At 38.3% G+C, this 19,878-nt stretch overlaps 1 pseudogene; it reads left to right on the top strand.

Annotated features, from left to right (window-relative positions):
- Positions 1 to 2,781: 2,781 nt before the first annotated feature.
- LOC125830611 (high mobility group B protein 13-like) lies at positions 2,782 to 6,412 on the top strand (annotated as a pseudogene).
- The last annotated feature ends 13,466 nt before the right edge of the window (positions 6,413 to 19,878 follow it).

Below are 19,878 nucleotides of genomic sequence, written 5' to 3'. Positions count from 1 at the left end.
CCTAGCTTCCTTCTCTTCTTCTCCTTCAACTTCTTCTTGGGTTTTCTAGAGAGAGAAATTTTTTTGAGGGAAGAACTTTGGGATCTTTTGGGTTTTTGTAGTTAATGACTTAGTCGGGGTATCTAATGACTTAAAATACTTTATATAGGTTTATAAAATCAATATAAAATGATCCCACTTAAAACTAATAAAAAAGGAATTTACTAATTAACCCCTTACTAGGCAGCCACTCCCAGGCACCACGAGAGGACCTCATGAGCCTTGGTCCTTTCGTATTGGCTAAGACTCATGTCTTGGCCTCCAAAAACAAAAAGGGATGACCATGAGACCTCCCAAATTATGTGGTCAAGACCACGAGTCGTGGTGTTGGTCAAGGTCCCTAGGTAGTGGTCTTGGCGTAAAGTCCTTGCTTTCCACAAGTCTTAGGAGACTTCACGAGGCCCTTCACGAACCGTGGTCAAGACCACTGGTCATAGAGGTGTTCGTTAACATGGGTCAATTCTTGGCTTAAAAGTCTTGGCTTCCCTTATCCTAAGGCATCTTCAAGAGCCTTCCCATGAACCGTGGTCAAGACCACTGGTCGTGAAGTGGTTCGTGAAGGTATGCCACTTTGAGGCAGCCCTTAGGGAGATAATGTCTTGGCCTCATGAACCACACCACGAGCCGTGGTCCATACCACTGGCCGTGGACGTTGTTGTGGTCTTAAGGCAGTGTGCTCGAATCTTGGGGCAGCCTAGGTCTTTGTCTTATGCTTAGCCTCTTGCCTTGGCACTTGCCCTTGCAACTGTCAATAGAATCTTAAATGGTCTTCTAAACTACGGGGTGTAACACGTACATTGATGGTTAACCCCTAAATCCCTCATTCTAAGTACGGGAAATCTCTTCTACGACTGTAATCCACATATATAAAACACTATAACCCTAGCTTGAGGCTCTACTTTGGGTCTACTAGTTTCCGAGGTGTTACAGGGTCAAAAACCTTTTGCATTTGAAACAAGGAGCCATAAGCTCAAACATCCAAAAGACAATATCAAAATCATAGTTAAAAAAAACCGAATATATATATATATATAAAAAATGATAATCACAATAGGTAGGTATGAAAATACTTCACCCCACCACAAATAAAAAGGTTGTCCTCCAATGCAACAAAACACTAAAAAGTAAATAAAAATGATAGAGAGGGAGGTAAAGAAGGGTCCGGTATACACATTCACTCTATATGTCGGGGCATCAATTCATGTGCAACACTTTGATTTTGGGCATCAGTTCCCGGGGTATCAGTAACAGTAGATCCAGCTATGGTGGTGTCTACCAATGAAATCTGCACGGCTGAATCTATCATTGCTTCCTTAACCCCTATCAGGCCATCATATGTAGCCTCATTATTAACACCAAGAAGCTCCACATCAGTCTCAGCCTTGGACTCTGCAACAACTACCTTCTCAACTCGAACCTCAAATCCGATGGTACCGGAGGGACATCTGTATCAGCTGGCATATCAGGAATCTCAACTATCCCAAAAATTATGGACATATCCATGGACTTCAGCTGTTCCATGTACTTCCTCAGCTCAGCTGTGGCCCCCTGGCCTTGCTCACACGCCGCTATCCTTGTCGCAAGGTCATCAAAGACACACTAACACTACAAGAAAAAATGTCAATATGGAAGGGAAATTTGGTCCCTAGAAGTCTAAATCTGGTCCCAGAAGATCAATTATGAAACAGAAATAACTGGTCGCCCCCCGTCTTTGTTGGCTCCGACACAAAATGTCAATAGCGACGGGTTCGACATGCTGGTCGTAAACTCCATTTAGAGACCAATAAAAAGCATGGTCGCAATATATAATTAGGGACCATATATCTTGTCTTAATAGATCAATTTATATCATGGGAAAAAATTGAATTTTCAGTTGCTAAATCTTTTCGACAAACAATCAACTCGTCCTAGATTATCTTAAAGGACCAATATTTAACTAGTCCTAGATTAACTTTAAGGACTAAAAACTTTCTAGTCCTAGAATATCTTTTAGGGACAAGTAACATTTATGGTCTGTAATTGAAAACATCCAAGCTTTATGTCACAAAAAAATGTTTTTCATAAAAAAAAATCAAAATCGCTACTGAAAATCTTGATACAAAATGATAATATATATAGAGAGTTTGTTATTAATTACAATAAAATGGTTAACATCCCATAATTGATGTTACATTCAATATTTGCTCAACACCTTACAAAAACTAAGGAAATATATCTTGAGCTAGACTATGATATATATCAAGTTCTTGTGCATCCTCTAAACTTGAATCTTGACTTGTAAAACTTTATTCTTCAAAATCTGCAAGTACAAAATTTTGGAAAGAGGGTAAAACAACTATTGGTATAATACAAAAAACAACAACATATAATGGTAATGGAATATTTGTCAAGGATTATGAACAACATTAGTTCTTTACCCGATTTCAAATTCCATCCGGATTTTGGAAAAAACTAGGTTCATACTTGGTATTCTCCCTATCAAGTACTTGGGATTGCCACTTACCTCAAAGAATTTGACAAATATGGATTTCCAACGACTAGTGGATAAAATTATAGCAAGAATACAAGCTGCTTCTGCTAAGCATTTGTTATAAACAAGAAGATTACAAATAGTTATGGCAGTGCTTTTTTCCATTTATAATTACTGAGGAGCAGTTTTTATCTTACCTCAAAGTGTTTTAAAGGAGTTTGATAGGAAGTGTAAAGAGTTCTTATGGATTGCAATTGTGGAGGAGGCTAGAAATGGATTTATCACATGGATGGCATGTCAAAGGAGGCTACTCACTCGTGAGGGCTTGCTAAAAATAAGCATTATAGTGGAGGATCGGAATTGTTGTTTATGTGATAAGAGGGTACTGAAGACACAACAACACTTGTTTATGGATTGCAGGTGGATTAATGGTGTGAAAATCATGATATGTACATGGCTAGGTGTTCAATTACAAAGCAACGGAGCTTACAAAACAATTAAATGAATCAAAAGGAGAAGGTGGAAGCAGTTTCAAAAGAAAGTTATCGCAGCAACCTGGGGTGCATTGTTCTACTACACCTGGATAGCTAGACAAGAGAGTTTTTAATCACCAGAATGTAAATGTTTAATTTGTTACTGCACAAATACAAAAGGAACCGAGAGAAAGAATAGATATGTTTCAAGGGTCAAGAAAAGCAAATAAATGTCATAGTTTTATACAACTAATTTGTAAGTAGTTTTTCCTGGAGATCTAGGGGGTTTAAGACACCCTTCCTAGAAGTTGGTTGAGGAACTCTAGATGCTCATTAGGTTGTAGTCTTTTGCTTGTTATGGTAATATTTCATGTGTTACCAAATAACAACATATATACCTAGTTAGACATATTACAGAAAACACCCAACATCCACTTCAGAACATATTTTTCTTTTGAAGGATACAGAACAATGCAAGAATCATATAACGGCAGTGTATAAAACATCCAATACCAATCACAAACTGAGCATCCAAATCACAACTCCCATGGTTCAAACTATGGCATATTAACATGGAAATACTCATGATTCTGGACAAAAAATACAACAACCTAGTAACTGTTAATTTGTACTCACTATAGGAAGAAACAATTTGCAGCAAACTTGTATTAGACAACCTACTAGGAGATAACAAAGCTTATGCACGCCTCATTAAGATTAAGTTCCTTTTGGACATTAACAAGCACAACATATACCAACAGAAAACTTAACAACTTACCTCAAAAGAAATCTAATTTCCTTCAAGTAATGTCGAAAACATCAACAAAGCTGTGAGAATACAAGAACACTTAATTAGATTAGTGTTGGATGCATATACTATGAAGAACTGAAGCTTGTAACAATGATTGTTGCCTTACAGTTTATTTTTTCTTCTTAAGAAAATGCAATTACTATTAACCATAAATATGTGCATTATCAAGTGAAATCTTTTAACATAGGATTAAAAAAATTAAAGAAGTCATCTACGGTATGGCAATCTGTCAAGTCGATTAGGACATTGGATAGGATGATAGGTTATCCATATAGTAGTACTTATAAACAAATAAGCATCCAACATTAAAAGATTTCAAAACCAATAATAAGAAACTCAATACTTGAGAATTGTGAACCATTTAACCAACAATACAATAGTGACAATATTCACAAAATCAAGCACAGGCAAACATATAGAGTTAGAGCTTAAAAAAGACTTCTAACGGTTTTTTCCTTTTATTCTCTTTCGATTCAGCACTAACAAAAACTAGTGATACTTAATACACACATATATAGTGGATCTCAAAGAAATACATGTACAGAAGAAATTCATTTATGCATACAAGCTACAATGCATCACTGGTATAACATGATGTAGACCTTAGCCATGAGGTCATTGAAACTCAGATCAATGTTTTGGAGGGCAACATTTTTTAATAGGGCAACAACTTCAATTGCTACCTAAAAGGGCCATAACAAGAACACTGACTAAATGTACCTTAACCATAATACTAACTATACATTTCTAAAGTGAGATGTTGACTATACCTTCCTACACCCATGTTATTTTCACTGAGTATAGCACAGAAGCACTATGATATTTAAACCAATTTGCAGTGATTTCGACTAATTCTTTGCACGCCGACTAAGTAGGCTTCATCGAGCCGATTATCAACAAGTTGCATCCATTTTTTACTAGGATCCATAACATTAAAAGGTACATAAAAATGAAGAGTTAATTACAATTGATGGACAAAATACATTCTACTCTTTTTTCCAACTTATTAAAGGTAAGTGTTACCATGATCAAGAAGGCCAATTAAAAAGACTTATCTTCGGAAATATATCTTCTTATTAATAGACAAGGCAGAAATCATAATGTTCTTAACAAATGTGATTATAAAGAAGCTTTTGCATATCAAGTTCCTGTCAATGGAAGGAAGTATAATGCTATTGTTTACTCTGAAAAGCTAAAGCGTGTGTTAAATTGGAGGAAATTTAATAGGATTACGTCTCCAATAGGTGTTGTTAAGGAATACACAAATGGCAGCTTCAATACTAATAAATGAAAAGGATTGCATTAGAGATATTATAAAATGTGTGAATGGGGATCTCAATATGACTTTCTCAATTTTGACTTAATGCACTAGCAATAATGAGCTTCTACATGGAATCAGATTTGGGAAAAAAGAACCAAGACCCTCATCAATTCCCATACTTGGCACAAACTTATTCCTTTCAAGTGTTCTTTTCATCTTTGGAGATCTTTAAGAGGAAAACTTCCTCCTAATGAGAAGCTCAATAGCTTTGTGAAGAAACCTTTAGACTGTTACTGCTGCTATAAACCTAGCAGGGACACTATAGAGCATATTTTCTTGACTGGAAGGGACACAATTCATGGGCTCTTAGTTCTTCAAACAACCAACCATTCCTAAGGTAATCCGAACCACTGGAGTGATTGGTATTAAGGTATACAACACGATATGACGTCTATAGTTATGCCTAGCCAATTTATTCGGTGCTAAGTGGAAAACAATTAGTGTAGAAGACAAAAAGCCTGATGAGGAAATATACCAAGCTGAGAAAGAGGTATACTTGAAATTCGTTGGAATGGAGAATTGCGAACATGAAGCGATGAGACTCTTGGATGAAGAGCAGAAACAAAAGACAACTATGGAGTTACATGACCAATACATTCAATTTCAACAAGGATCGATAGTGAATTAAAACAAGAAGAAAAAGAAAGAAAAGGACTTCTTGTAACCAAAACAACCTTTATCAGCATTTTTCATGTTTACAAACGACCGTCCAGCTGCTCTACTCTCTGAGACAACAACAATGTGAAGGAGGCGGCGAAGATCACTGGTGAAGATTTCAAGAACATGATAGAGCAACAAAAAGCACCATATGAAGAGATGGCAATGACGAAAAAAGGGAAATATTTGCAAGAAATTGAAGTTTATAAGAAGAAGAAGAAAGACGAAGAAGCTGCTGATCACATGAAAGAATGGGAGCAATCGATGAAACTCAAGAATCAAGAACCATTTCAATTGCTCAAAAATAAAGAAAAGACATAAAATTTGATCATGAAAACGAAAGAAAATCGCCAAAAGAAGAAACAAAAGGAAGACAATGTGGATCCTAACAAACCAAAGAAGCCTTCTTCATCATTCTTCCGTTTCAGTAGAGAGGAAAAAAAATTGTCGAAAAGAGTCCTAGAATTAACGATTCTACCATTAATGTTCTCATTTCACTGAAATGGAAGGAATTGACTGAAGAAGAAAACCAAGTCTGGAATAAAGCAACAGTTGAAGCAATGGAATCCTACAAAAAGGAAATAGAAGAATATAAAAAAACTGCAGCTGAAAAGCAGAACAACAACAATTACAAGCTATAAGAAATAGGTGCTTCCTAGAACAAGTTCAACTAGTCATGTTGAACATAGAAAATGCCTGCTAGTTAGAGTTGAAAACATGAAATAGTAATTTGATGTCCATTTCATTTTTTTCCTGTTGTTAGTTAATTTCATTTGACTTCTAATGGATGACTTCGGATTTAGTCATATTGATTGAGTTAATTGTTCAAAAAAAATCATTACTTGTAACCAAGAAAATAAGTCATTGAATTACAAGTTATATAAATGTATATGTCTGTATTTCTCATGTAAATGGCTCGCAAAATCCCTACACCAATATTTTTTTAACTGACTGTACATATGGAATCATTAACCTATTTAATATTAAAAAAAGGAAGAAGGAACAACTTGAATACACAAGAAAAAAACACCATCAATATAACTTATGGATTTAACACAATAACTCGATTGGAAGATGAACCCACCTGAAATTGTTTCTCAAAAAAGTTGTGATGGAATTTGTTTCGAGTAGAGGAGAAACAAATTGATGAAGAAGAAGAAACCCGCTGCAATGGAATTTGTTACGAGCAGAGCAACAACAAATCAATGAAAAAGAAGAAACCTTTGTCGATTTAATGGAAGAATGATGTTGAGATTAGGGCATAGATTAACAACACATCAAAGAAAACACCTCTATCGATATAAGGGTAGATCATTGTTGAGATTAGGGCAGAGAATCGTTGAGATTTTGTACAACACATCGAGTTTCAATGTTGAGTTGAAGAATTTCAAGGAGTGCTTCTTTTTTTTGTGGTGAGCTGAAGAGATTCTAAGAGATTAAGTCTTGTTCCTTTTACATTTCAGTACTATTTTATCCGTGCACTACATTTATTTTTTTAAAAAAAAATTCATCTGGTGGAAAAACCTCCCGCTCAAGCCTCAATGCCTCTAATTATATTTTGGGACTAGTTAGAATTTTTTTTAGGGAACGGATTTAATACCTTCCCTATAAAATCTATCAATAAGGACCGAAATATAATCTCGTCCCAATAGATATACTTTCAGAGAAGAGAATATAGACTCGTCCTTAAATATTGGTCTTAATTAACGATTTTTCTTGTAGTGTAAGGGGTGTCACAGCACCAGTAAGGGCCCTCTCTCATCCCAGGAATTGTTGCCTCAAGCCTGGAGCAATGCCTATCCGCAGAATGGGCTAGCTGCCCCATCCGAAGCAATGCAGCCTGGGTGAGTGAGGGTCGGGCAACAACAACAGCAGTAGAACACCTAGGAGGTATGGGAGATGTTGAGGGACTAGGAGTCACATAAGGAACAATACTAGATATACCTGAAGGCTCAGGGTTCGGAATTGGGACACTGCCTCTGCAGGTTATGTGTTAGGATTAATAACTAGGGAGGTGTCCACCGGGGCTGCCTTCTTCTTTTTGGCCTCATCCTTTTGATACTGAGCCTTGATCTGTCGGATGTCGGGCAGAAGATGTGGGAATCCCTTCCACATCCTTCTTCGCATCAAAGGGCACTCGGGCTTGTCTGCATAGTTCGGTGATCAACATTGGAAAATTTAGATAGGTTTGGCACTCTCTAGCCCTCATGGCCCACAATCATACCTAAGTTGAGACTACACCCATCAATAATGCAAAAAATACAGTCTCCATTCATATGGCAGAGAATATACTCATTCTGGGAAGGCATGATAGTGTTGTTGATAAAGCAAAACTAGTATCTCACTGCTACATTGAGGTTCTTCTTCTCTATTGGAGCTCCTACCTCCAACCATCGAGGAGTGCCATCAGATATCAATGGGGCCAATCACTTCTTCACAGGCTCCAATGACTTTGTCTTGATCATCTATTGATAGTCATCGGACATGTTGCTGGTGTATTCCAAAACTACATTTGTCTCATCACTGTCACATTTCACCTTCTTGTCCCAGACAACCACATAATCAATCGGCTTGAATTTAGTGGCATGCTTTTTCGTTGTGGCACCAGAGATTCATAGGAAGTGTAGAATTCCCACACCCAATTTGGAATATAAGAGCCATGTGGTATAGTGAATAATTGGAACTTGTGGGACCTCAAGAAGCTTATAATCTCCGGGTATCTGTTTATTACTCCGTCAGTAGATAGCCTCTTCTCTTCAATAATGGTCCTCAATCCCTCAGTCTTTAGTTTCTTCATAGACCGATGAGGAGGACCCTGTGCAGGTGGTGTTGGGACCAGAACCTAATCTGCAGCAGCAGGAGGAGTAGTGGCTTAGGGAGTCCTGATCCTAGACGGATCATTCAACCTTCTGTAACGCAGCTCAACTCTTTGGGCTGACAATAACTCATCATCCTCAAGATCAGAAGTTGCAGCCTGAGGGTCTTGGTGCTCACCCTCACTCTCAGATGTAGTGAGGTGAGTGTCATATATCCCTTCACTATCGAAGTTGGCCTCCAGTGATGCAGGTGCAGGAGTCTTGCCTTTGTCTTTGCCTTTCCTACTGGTGGTAGGCAGTTTTGTCGCCCTTGCCCAGGATGCAGCTACATCCTCATTTATAATAGTTCCCTTGTTCCTCTCGACCTGCTACTTTTGGTCTATCCATATCTGCCATACAAATCGGAAACTGTTAGAAATAGTTTAAGAAAAGTTCAGAAAATAAGTTGCAGACTCGCCGAAAAGATTAGCTCAATTTTTTATTAAAAAAATGGCATGTTAGTAATGGGAGGGGCCTTTCGGTGAATCGCCGACATCATTCGGCAAGCACAAATTAGCCTGCCAAAAGTTACAGTGTATTTTAGGAGTTAGAGGTGCAAAAAGGGTGATCAAAAAAGACTTTTAGCTAGTCACCGAGTGCACTCGGCGAACTCAAGCTTCTCACCGTAAGTTACAAAACCTAAATCATCAAAACCCATGAAATTGAAGGTGTTCAAGGGGTTTCGGTGAACCACCGATTGGTTCGGCGAGCTCGACCCAGCTCTCCAAACTGCCAAGCGTGCCTACTTTCTACCCCAACTTCTAAAATAAACCCCGTACCCCTGGAAAAAAAAACATACGCATTTCAATTAGGTCTTCATCATGTGATCAAAGAGATTGGTTGCTTTTGCATAGGGCTATTGTATTAGACCACCCAGAGAAAGTTGGTTAGCCATTCCTTGTTCTCAGGACCAAGACCTCTATAAAAGTAGTCCAGTAGAATTTTATCTGGGATTCCATGAGTTGGGCATTGCAGCAATATTGTCTTAAATCTCAGCCACAACCCACGGATTGACTCACCCTCCAATTGACTGAAATTTCGGATGTTATCCCTAAGAATCATCATTTTTGAAGTAGGGTGGCTAACTTGGTTACCATTGTTACAAGACATGCTTATTTCCTCTATTCTAGAACAGTAACACACAAACCAAAATAGAAAGTAAGTAGATTCAACTATGACTAAAAAGAACAAAATTCGACCTCACCAAAAGAATCTCAATCAACACCACTCCCCGGTAGCGGCGATATTTTGATCTATTGTTTCACGAACACCTCATCCAATTCTAGGTGTTCTACGATCGTAAATCAGTATATAACCCAACTAAATGAGTTGGGGTCGAATCCCATAGGGAGCGGTACGTGTTTGAGAGTCAATTGGAAAGTATAAACGTGTTCAAATCAGCCATATGAATAGAAGTTATCGAATAAAAACATCATTCAAATTAGGGGTTGACACGAATGTCAAATGGGGGGTTTTTGGTTTTGATTATGAACTACAAACATCGGCAATCAATACGGAGTAACGATATGAGACGGGTTCTTGGGATGTGATTTGATTATAGGATAATATAGACAAATGAGTAATTGCAACTCTTAGAAGATAACTAGCTATTAGTGAGTAAGCTAGACTACAGAGAAGGTAAACTTTCTCTCGAACAATTTACTCCGAATCAAGTCGATTTCTCTCGAACATCAACAAGCATGCAAAATAAGAGCAACCCACATCTTAGTCCATTCACTCTATTTAGTTAACTGTGTGGGATTGGGTTTAGGATTAACTCTCTCGAGCTGAACCCCGGTCAACCCAATACCCACTGACCATCTATCAATAAGTTTAGTTTTAAAACTTCTCTCTTAAGCAAGCCAAAAACACAAGGGTAGAGCTGCATTTGCAACTACAATTCTTAAACTAAACCACAATTAATGATTGAACTCACTTCTAAATAGCATTTAAACTAACAATTAGTAATGCCCATAAACTAAATCAGCCCATAATCACATAATCACACCCAAGAATTGGGATTTTAGCCAGACATTATAAAAGAAAAAAATCATTACCAAATTAAGTTTCCATCAACTGGGTAAGAAAGATTTCGTCTTTACAATGTTCCAGTTCGAAGAATCTCAAAGACCCACTTCCAATTTCTCAAAAGTAAAAACTTAAATTCCTCAAAGCTTAGGAAAAACTAGAGAAAACTTGTCTCAGTCTAAGAATATCAGCTACAATTTAGATATTATGAAAATTAGATTTTTAGATCTTAGATCCTAAACTAAATGTTCAAATATTTATTTATAGTCATCAAAAATGTGTTGCGAAGATCCACTTGGCGAATTAAGTTAGGCTCACTGAACAACTCGGCGTGCCGCCCTTTGGTCACTTTCATCGCCTTGTTCCTAGGTATTCAACATCCTCAAGGTCTACAACTTTGGGTGATCTAGCTATGCATCACGGAACTACTGACGGTCCGCCGGCTGCTTGTTTCCATTGCCAACTTGATTTCTTCCGTCAGGGCTTGGCACACTGTAACTTTAGGCGTTAAAATAGCAATTTGATGACTCACCAAGTGGACTTGGAGATCACTAGGGTTGCGTTTCTTCACTCTTTCAACTCGCTTTGTTCCTTTTTGCAAATTCGTGTTCTTGCTTTGTTTCTCAATCCATATACCTGGAAATCAATGGTTTTACATTAGTTATGAGAAAAAAATATGCATTTAAAGACATTAAATTTATATAAATAATGCCCTAAATAAGTCCAAATCTAGGACTCATAAGTTGAGAAAGCGGAGTTAGCCGCTTACCAATTGACCGGGGTAGCACAAATATGATATGTTCAATGGAAAGAGAATAGATTGGTTGGAGCGGGTCCCATAGAGGAGAAGGTGTTTAAGCAGGCATTACTTGATAGGTTCTTTCCCATAGAATTGAGGGAGGCTAAACTTCAAGAGTTCATTAAGCATCGTCAAGGAGCTATGAGTGTTCAAGAGTATTCTCTAAAGTTTACTAAACTGTCATAGTATGCTCCAACTTTAGTGGAGGATTCAAGGGCTAGGATGAATAAGATAATGATGGGAGTTTCTGACTTAGTAGCAAAAGAATGTCGTACGACAATGCTTGTTTGTGATATGGATATCTCATGTCTTTTGGTTTGCACCCAAAAAATTGAGGAATCTAGGAAGAAAAAGAGGTCTAGATTGGATAATGATAAGTCCTTTCATGATAAGTCTGATGAACAAAGGCTCCTAGGTTTATGATAAGAAGAATGCTATCAAAGATATTTCATCCAATATTAAGCATCTGTGATCGTTCAATAGCAATATAACCCAACTAGTGAGTTGGGGTCGAGTCCCATGGGAGTGGTTCGTACACAAGAATCAATAGAAAAGAATAAATATGCTCTAGTCAATCATAGATAAAAACATTTACAAAAAAAAGCATGGTTTTATTATAGGTGACACAAGTGTCAAATATCGAAAGGGTTTATTTGTATTAAAATAACACGAAAATACGAATTTAGAGACGGAATTCTTGGGCTGTGATTGGATTATGGGCTAAGGTAAACAACTGGGTAATTGCAATTAATAGTAAACAACTGCAAATCGGTGAATAAGCTAGACTTTAGTGGGGGTAAACTTTCTCTGGAACAATTTACCCCGAATCAAATTGGTTTCTCTCGAACACCAATAAGTAGCAATGAAGCGCAACCTTCGCTTTAGTCCATTCACTCTCTCGAGCTGAATGTGTTGAAAAGGGTTTAGGATTCACTCTCTTGAGCTGAACCAATGACAACCCAATACCCACAGACTATCGATTAAGTAATTTTGGTTTGAAAACTTCTCTCTCGAACAAGCCAAAAACACAAAGTTTAGATTGTATTTGCAACTACAACTCAATAAATTCAACCACAATTACTGAACAAAAACTCTTTTAAACAACAAATAAACTATCAATTAACAATACCCAACAATTAAATCAACACATAATCACACCCAGGAATTGGGGTTTTAGCTAAACATAGTAAAAAGGTAAAATCGTTACCAAGTTGTATTTCCATCAACTAAGTAGGATTGATATAGTCTTTACAAAGGTCTAAGATGAAGAATCTTCAACACCCACTTCCAATTTTTTATAAATGGAAATCTTCAAATCTTCAAAGCTAAGGAAAAATTGTCTCTCTATTCAGATCTAAGCTCTACACTTCAAAAACTAAATAATAATATGATTCCACACAAAATAAGATACTAAGCTAAAAATTTAAACAGGTATTTATAGTTGTCAAAACGTGTGCTGCGAAGGATCACTGGGCGCAGTTTGCCGGGATAATCGATGCACTCCGCGATCCGCCCTTTGCTAATTTTCATTGCCATTTTTCTTTTGACTTCAGCATCCTTGAGGTTTTGAAACTTTGGGCGATATGGCACTACATCGAGGAACCGTTCGGCAACTCATCGACTGCTTCTATCTCTTGCCGACTAGATTTTCTTCTTCAAGGCTTGGCACTCTGGAACATTAGGCGAGACCTTAGCCGTTTGGCAACTTGCCTAATGGGTTGGCGATCCCAGACCTTGTTTCCTTAGTTCTTTCAGCTGCCTTGTTCCTTTTTGGTCAATAGTGACAATACTTTGTCCCTTAATCCAAATACCTAAAATTCAAGGATTTAGATCAGTTATTGGCACAAAATATGCATTTGAGGACACTAAATATATTCAAATAAACCCCTAAATGAGTCCAAACTGTGGACTCATCAACACCCTCAACTTAAACTTTTGCATGTCCTCAAGTAAAACTCAAGTTTAGAAGTTCAAAAAGGATGTCTCAAATAGTGCTACACAAGATTCAATCATGAATGCACACAAAAAGACTCAACTTACTCATGCCTGTGCACTCAAAGATTCAAGTTGTGACTCACCAATGTCAAAGAATTTCAAGCTCACAATACTTGCTTCAAATGCAAGTTCAAGCTCAACAAAGGCACTCAAATGCCCTCACACAAGGAATGATTCCATATTCACACACAATGGTTCAAAAATTTAAACCTCTGGAATCAAATGCAACGCTCACACTCGCAAAGATGAACACAATGCATGACTTCACCCATAGGTTTGTCCATATTTTCCAATCGACACTTGCTTCAGCTCACTCAAGATAAAAAAAGGTCTTATCAAGGCTTGTAATGGGGCTTAGTGCAAAGGTATGGTCATTTAGGCTCAATGGCTATGATCCTCATGAAATATGGTGTGAACAATACTTCATTTCCTTCTCTTCCTCATTCTCATTCGTGCTTAAAAGTTAACCCATTATTCACTTTTCATGGGCTGTTGGAAAATCCATTTCCTTTGTTTTATCACAACTTTATTCCACAACTTTTTCATTTTTTTTTCTCTATTTTTTTTTCCATATGGAGGGGTTTCATTTTTCTCAAAAACATGGGTCAAAAGGGGACTTTCTTGCACTTCTTGATTTACCTTCTCTTTTCACCACACCCCCAACTTAGGCTTTTCGCCTAAGTTGGCTATTCAAAAAAAACGATAAATCATGAGGATTATGGGTATTGGAGAAAGCAAGGTCACAATGTCATCAAGTTTCTTCCACGAAAGAGTAAAGGCTCAAGGTATGTTCAAGTGTGGTTCACACACTCACAAGGTAGGCCACAAAAGAGGTATAATGTCAAATTGTTTCACACTCTTTAAAGTTGCCTAAGATCACTCAAGAGTTCACATTACTTAGTCAACCGAACCAACGGGGAAAATTCTAGGTGTCATCACACATGGTTCACGGTAAGCTCATCACTAAAGGCATTGACACCAAAGTAAAGCAAGACTCCACAATTTTGCTAGTGTGCAATGTTCATCACAAGAGACCCAATTTGATACTTAGCTAGTCACAACGAGATGCAAAGAGCTCACACATTGACTACGAAAATTCATTTGGCCTCAACGTAGCCGCACATTCATTTTTTTTTCAATTATGAGCACTATTCAAGTCATCGATATTAATCAAAACTGATACTCAAATTGGCAAAAGAACAACCACATTCAACAGAAACAAGAGGTGGCACAATTTTTCAGAACGGTCAAAAATCATTTACAATTAAAAACAAGGAGCCACAAGCTCAACCATCAACAAAAGCAGTGTAAAAACACAATTCTGGCTCAAAAACCCAAATATATAAACAAAACCTATATTCACAAAAGGTGGGCCTCACCCTACCACAAATAAAGTCATTTGTCCTCAAATGCAAACAAAATATATTATCCACAAGTCAAAATAAACAAGCATAGAGAGGGAGGTAATGAGGGGATCGTGTTTACACAGATGCTCCATCTGTCTGTGACTCAGTGCCCGGTGAATCAGTCTGGACTCGAGCCTCAGTACATGATATACCGTGAGTTTACGGTATTTCTAATACATTTCACTTACAAGTTCTCTGTGTCTAGGGCCTTTTTGTATTGGTTTTGATGTGTTTTTATCATATTTTGTAGGAAAGATGTTCAGGCGCGGAAGTAAAGAGACATCTGAAAGAAATGTAGAAAAAGTGCATTCATGGATGTAATCTACGAACCGTAGGTCTATGGACGGTCCGTAGGTGATGTCCGTAGATCAGCAAGCAAGGCATGGAAGGCAAATCAGGGAAATCTAACCAAGGGTAGAACCACAGTGGCCATTGATGGTCCATAGATTGATCTACGGACCGTACTGTTGAATTGTAGATTTATACTGCGAGGGTTCCAGTACCTGATTTTTGAAGATTCTAAGTGTGGAGCCACAGAGGGGGATTGACGGACTGTAGATCGATTTATGGTCTGTACTGCAGTTCTGTCGTTTGCTTCAGAGAAGCTGATTGGTGGAAGCTAAAATATTTTCCAAGTCCTGGCTGACAGAAGGGACTCATGGACCGTAGATCCATTGACGGTTCGTGAGTCAGTCTCGTGGAATTAATACGTGTGCCTGAACAAACTTTGCTTAATTTGTTTCCTTTTTTAACTTAGGACTTGTTTTCTATAAATAGGGTATGTAAACCTCGTTTTAGGGAGTTAGACATTATTATTTTAGTTTTACTTTGTGACTGGAGATATTATTTGTAAACCTAGCAATTATTGATTTCCTAAGTTCATTTTGAATATTTTGGTTAAGCCATTCAAGTTGAATTTCTGGGTTTATTCTTCTCCTTACGTAAGTTCATGATTTATTCGTCTAAAACTATGAATTGTGTTCTTGCTAATATGGGTAACTAAATCCACAACTAGGGTTGTGTGAACCATGTGCGATTAACAAAGTATGAATAGTAAATACGCAATTCTTGACTAATATTTTGCATGCATTGATAATTCTTTCGTTTAGAAGCCTTTTTAACGGTGGCTAATGATAGAACTCGCCTTGTTACTACTTGCCGGACCAAGGAGGTAATTAACAAGAAAAGAATTATCAACATAGATTTAGTGTGATACTATCTAATAGTCTAGTGTCGATTGGTACGAAGTAATAACTAAGACAAAAAATTGATTATGATGGCTAATATGAGGTATAGGTAAGGGTTAGTAAACTATACACCTGTAGCCAGACCAAGGTGCGGGGTGAAATTCTCTAGATGCCGGACCAAGGATTTAGAGATACATAACTTATGACTTTGCTAGGATTACTGCATTATGAGCTTGTGGGGAACACGTATACCCTAGTTAATTCTATCATCTTGATAACAACAAAGATTGACTTTTGTGTATTGATGACTTATTGAATTTTTACAATTTGTTTCACAAATTCCCCCCCCCCCCCCTCCCCTTTATTACTTGTTTCTGGAAGTAATTTGACTAATTGAATATAATTGTTGGTTAAAGTAAGGTCTAAACCCTTTTCCTTGTGTGATCGACCCCACCTACAAGTTGGGTTCTTTACTTGGTAACGATCGCTTATGCTTCTTTACGGATGTGTGATTTGAGCGTATCAAATTTTGGCGCCACTGCCGGGGAATTTGGCTTTTAGATTTATTTTAACTACATTATTGAACGTTAGTCAAATATTTCCTAATTTTACTTTTTCTCTTTGTTTTTGTTTCTCTCAGGTTTTAACTCTAGTGTATGCCAAGTAAACGGAGCCAGGGTGAACCACTTACTCCTTACGATCCAGAGTTGAACCGCACTTTGCAAAGAATGAACAATCCAAGAGATAATCCGATGGATGAAATCTAGGTGATGCAGTTGAGCTACAACCACCGAGGGTAATTGGTAGGGACAATCAGATTCCAGCTGACAATCAATTGGGAGATGCATTGAGGGTGCAAGATCCACCAGGCCCACGACAATATGACAACTATCGGGGCAACGTCAATATAGCAGACTCAGATGGACCTATTGTCCTACCCCCTCTACGTTCATGGCACACATTTGTGGTGACTAGTAGCTTGATGTAGATGCTTACAGCAAGGGGCTTATTCTTAGGATTGCCATCGAAGGACCCACATGCTCACTTAGCCAAGCTAAGGGTGGTTTGAAAAAGTTGTGTAGGTAGACCAGACTTGGATATGGATGTCATCGAATTATGAGTGTTCCCTCTATCACTGACAGGCGATGCTGCAGTATGGTTCACTGAGCTTCCTTATAACTCAATCTTTACATAGGACCAACTGACAGATGTGTTTCAAGCAAGGTACTATCCAGTGTCCAAGAAGTTAAATCAAAAAGATAGGGTCAACAATTTTGTAGCATTACCTGGAGAGTTTGTAAGTAGCTCATGGGACCGATTCACTGCGTTCGTAAGAGGTGTCCCAAATCACCATTTTGATGATGAGTGGCTAAAGGAATATTCCTATAGAGGTTAGGATGACAACAATAAAGCAGTGCTTGATACTATTGAAGGAGGTTCGTATGGAGACTGCACATATGCATAGATTTCTGAAAAACTGGAGAAGATCTCTTGCAATAATAAAGCATGGAGCACTAAGAGGTCAGATACTGGGAGAAATACATTTACCATTCAGAATACAAACACCCAGTCTGCGAATGACATACGTGAGGAGATGGCTAAGATGAGGACCGAGTTGGGGTTTGTATTGAAGCTTATGAGTGGAGGTGCAGAGAAGGTAAATGCTGTTGAATTACTTGACTAGAACACCACCACCAGATGAAGAATGTTACTATGAAGAGGATGCTTATGCGATGAATGATAAGACGGGGTGTTTTCGACCAAACGACCAAGGATCTAACGCGGAAAATTGGCGCCAAGGTCAAGGAAACCAAGGTTGGAACTATGCAAATTACAACCGAGAGGGTCAATATGTCCGGGAGGAAACTTCAATCGCGACAAAAACTACAACAGGAACAACTATTGCAACATAAATGATCGCGTTGGACCTTATGTTCCTTCTCAAAATTGGGAATCTAGTACTAGGGAAGCTGGAGGCAATATGGCGCGTATTAAAGATATGATGCAAAAGATGATGAGAAGGTTTGATGCAACTGATAATGAGAAGTTTTGATGCAACTGATGAGAATGTGAAGGAGATGAGAAACGACTTGTTTGGTATTGGTCAAAATGTTGATGCCCATGCAGTGTCAATAAAGCACCTAGAGCAGCAGATGACCCAGTTGTCTACTATAATGAACCCACGTCAACCTGTTACTCTTCCAAGCAACACCATCCAGAATCCAATTAATGATGGTCATTGTATGGCAGTTACTACTCGAGTGGGTAAGCAAACCATAGATCCACCTTGGCCTTCTGGGGTGGAAGTTGAGATTAGAAAAGAGGATGATGTGGTAGAGGGTAGAGAAGAGTCTGAGAATGCAATAGAGAAAGAAGCGGAGATATCCCAGAAAGTGGTCCCCATACCTAGACCTCCACCACCTTTTCCACAAGGGTTAGTGAAGAAAACTGAAGATGGTAAATATCGCAGGTTTATTACTATGTTGAAGCAACTTTCCATCAACGTTCCATTGATAGAAGCTTTGCAGCAAATGCCTGAGTATGCAAAGTTTAAGAAAGATATGGTGACAAAAAAAAGATCTATAAGGTTTGAAGATGATGATAGATTGCAGCATTGTAGTGCTATTGCTACAAGGTCTCTTGTGCAAAAGAAGGAGGATCCTAGTGCCTTCACGATTCCATGTACTATCGGGTTGTTACACTTTGCTAAGGCATTGTGTGACCTTGGTGCTAACATCAACCTCATGTCATTGTCTATTTACAAGAAGATGGGTTTAGGGGACCCAAAGCCCACTACCATGCGGTTACTGATGGCTAATCGAACTGTGAAAAAGCCCATTGGTGTCCTCCATGATGTGCTAGTGAAAGTGGAGTCTTTCATTTTTCCAGCGGATTTTGTGATTCTTGACTGTGAGGTTGATTTTGAGGTTCCCATCATCCTTGGGAGACCATTCCTTGCCATAGGGCGTGCATTGATTGATATTGAGAAGGGGCAGATGAAGTTCAGACTGATCAATGAAGAAGCAACTTTCAGTATTTGTAGATCCATGAAGCAGAGTGGTGAGCTCCAAAAAATATATGCTATAACTTACAGAGTTGAGAGTGGAACAGAAGTTTAAATTGAAGAGCGACTAGGTATTGAGGCACTACCTACAGTTTTGATGAACTTCAAGAGTGATGGTACTGAAAAGTACGATGAGTTGGTAGATAAACTAGATAGATGTGAATATCGGTCAAAACCAAAGAAGTATGAAGTAGACATGAAGAATTGTGAGTCCCCACCCGCGAGACCATCTATTGTGAAGGCACCGAAAGTGGAGCTTAAGGCTCTACCACCACATTTGATGTATGTATTTTTGGGTAGAGAAAATACTTTGTCGGTCATCGTTGCGGCAAATTTAAATGCAAGACAAGTAGAGTGCTTAGTGACTGTGTTAAAGAGGTTCAAGCAATCTATTGGATGGACTATTGCAAATATAATTGGGATCCCTCCCGGTATTTGTTCTCACAAAATTCAACTCATGTTAGATCACAAGCCTAGTATCCAGCACCAAAGAATAGTAAACCCACCTATGCAAGAGGTAGTTAAAAAGGAGATCATCAAGTGGTTGGATGCCGGAGTTATTTATCCCATTGCAGATAGTAGTTGGGTGTGTCCTGTTCAATGTGTGCCCAAGAAAGGTGGGATCACTGAACTTCCTAATGAAAGAAATGAGCTTGTTCCGATGCGGCCCGTGACTGGATGGATAGTCTGCATGGACTATAGGAAGTTAAATGCTTGGACAGAAAAGGACCATTTCCCCATGCTATTCATGGATCAGATGTTGGATATACTTG

This window comes from Solanum verrucosum, unplaced genomic scaffold, assembly GCF_900185275.1.
Source record: "Solanum verrucosum unplaced genomic scaffold, falcon-dt-bn FXZP01000027.1, whole genome shotgun sequence".
In the NCBI taxonomy this organism is placed as follows: domain Eukaryota; kingdom Viridiplantae; phylum Streptophyta; class Magnoliopsida; order Solanales; family Solanaceae; genus Solanum; species Solanum verrucosum.
Note: the sequence above shows the minus strand (reverse complement) of the source record. Positions and strands in the feature narration are given on the sequence as shown.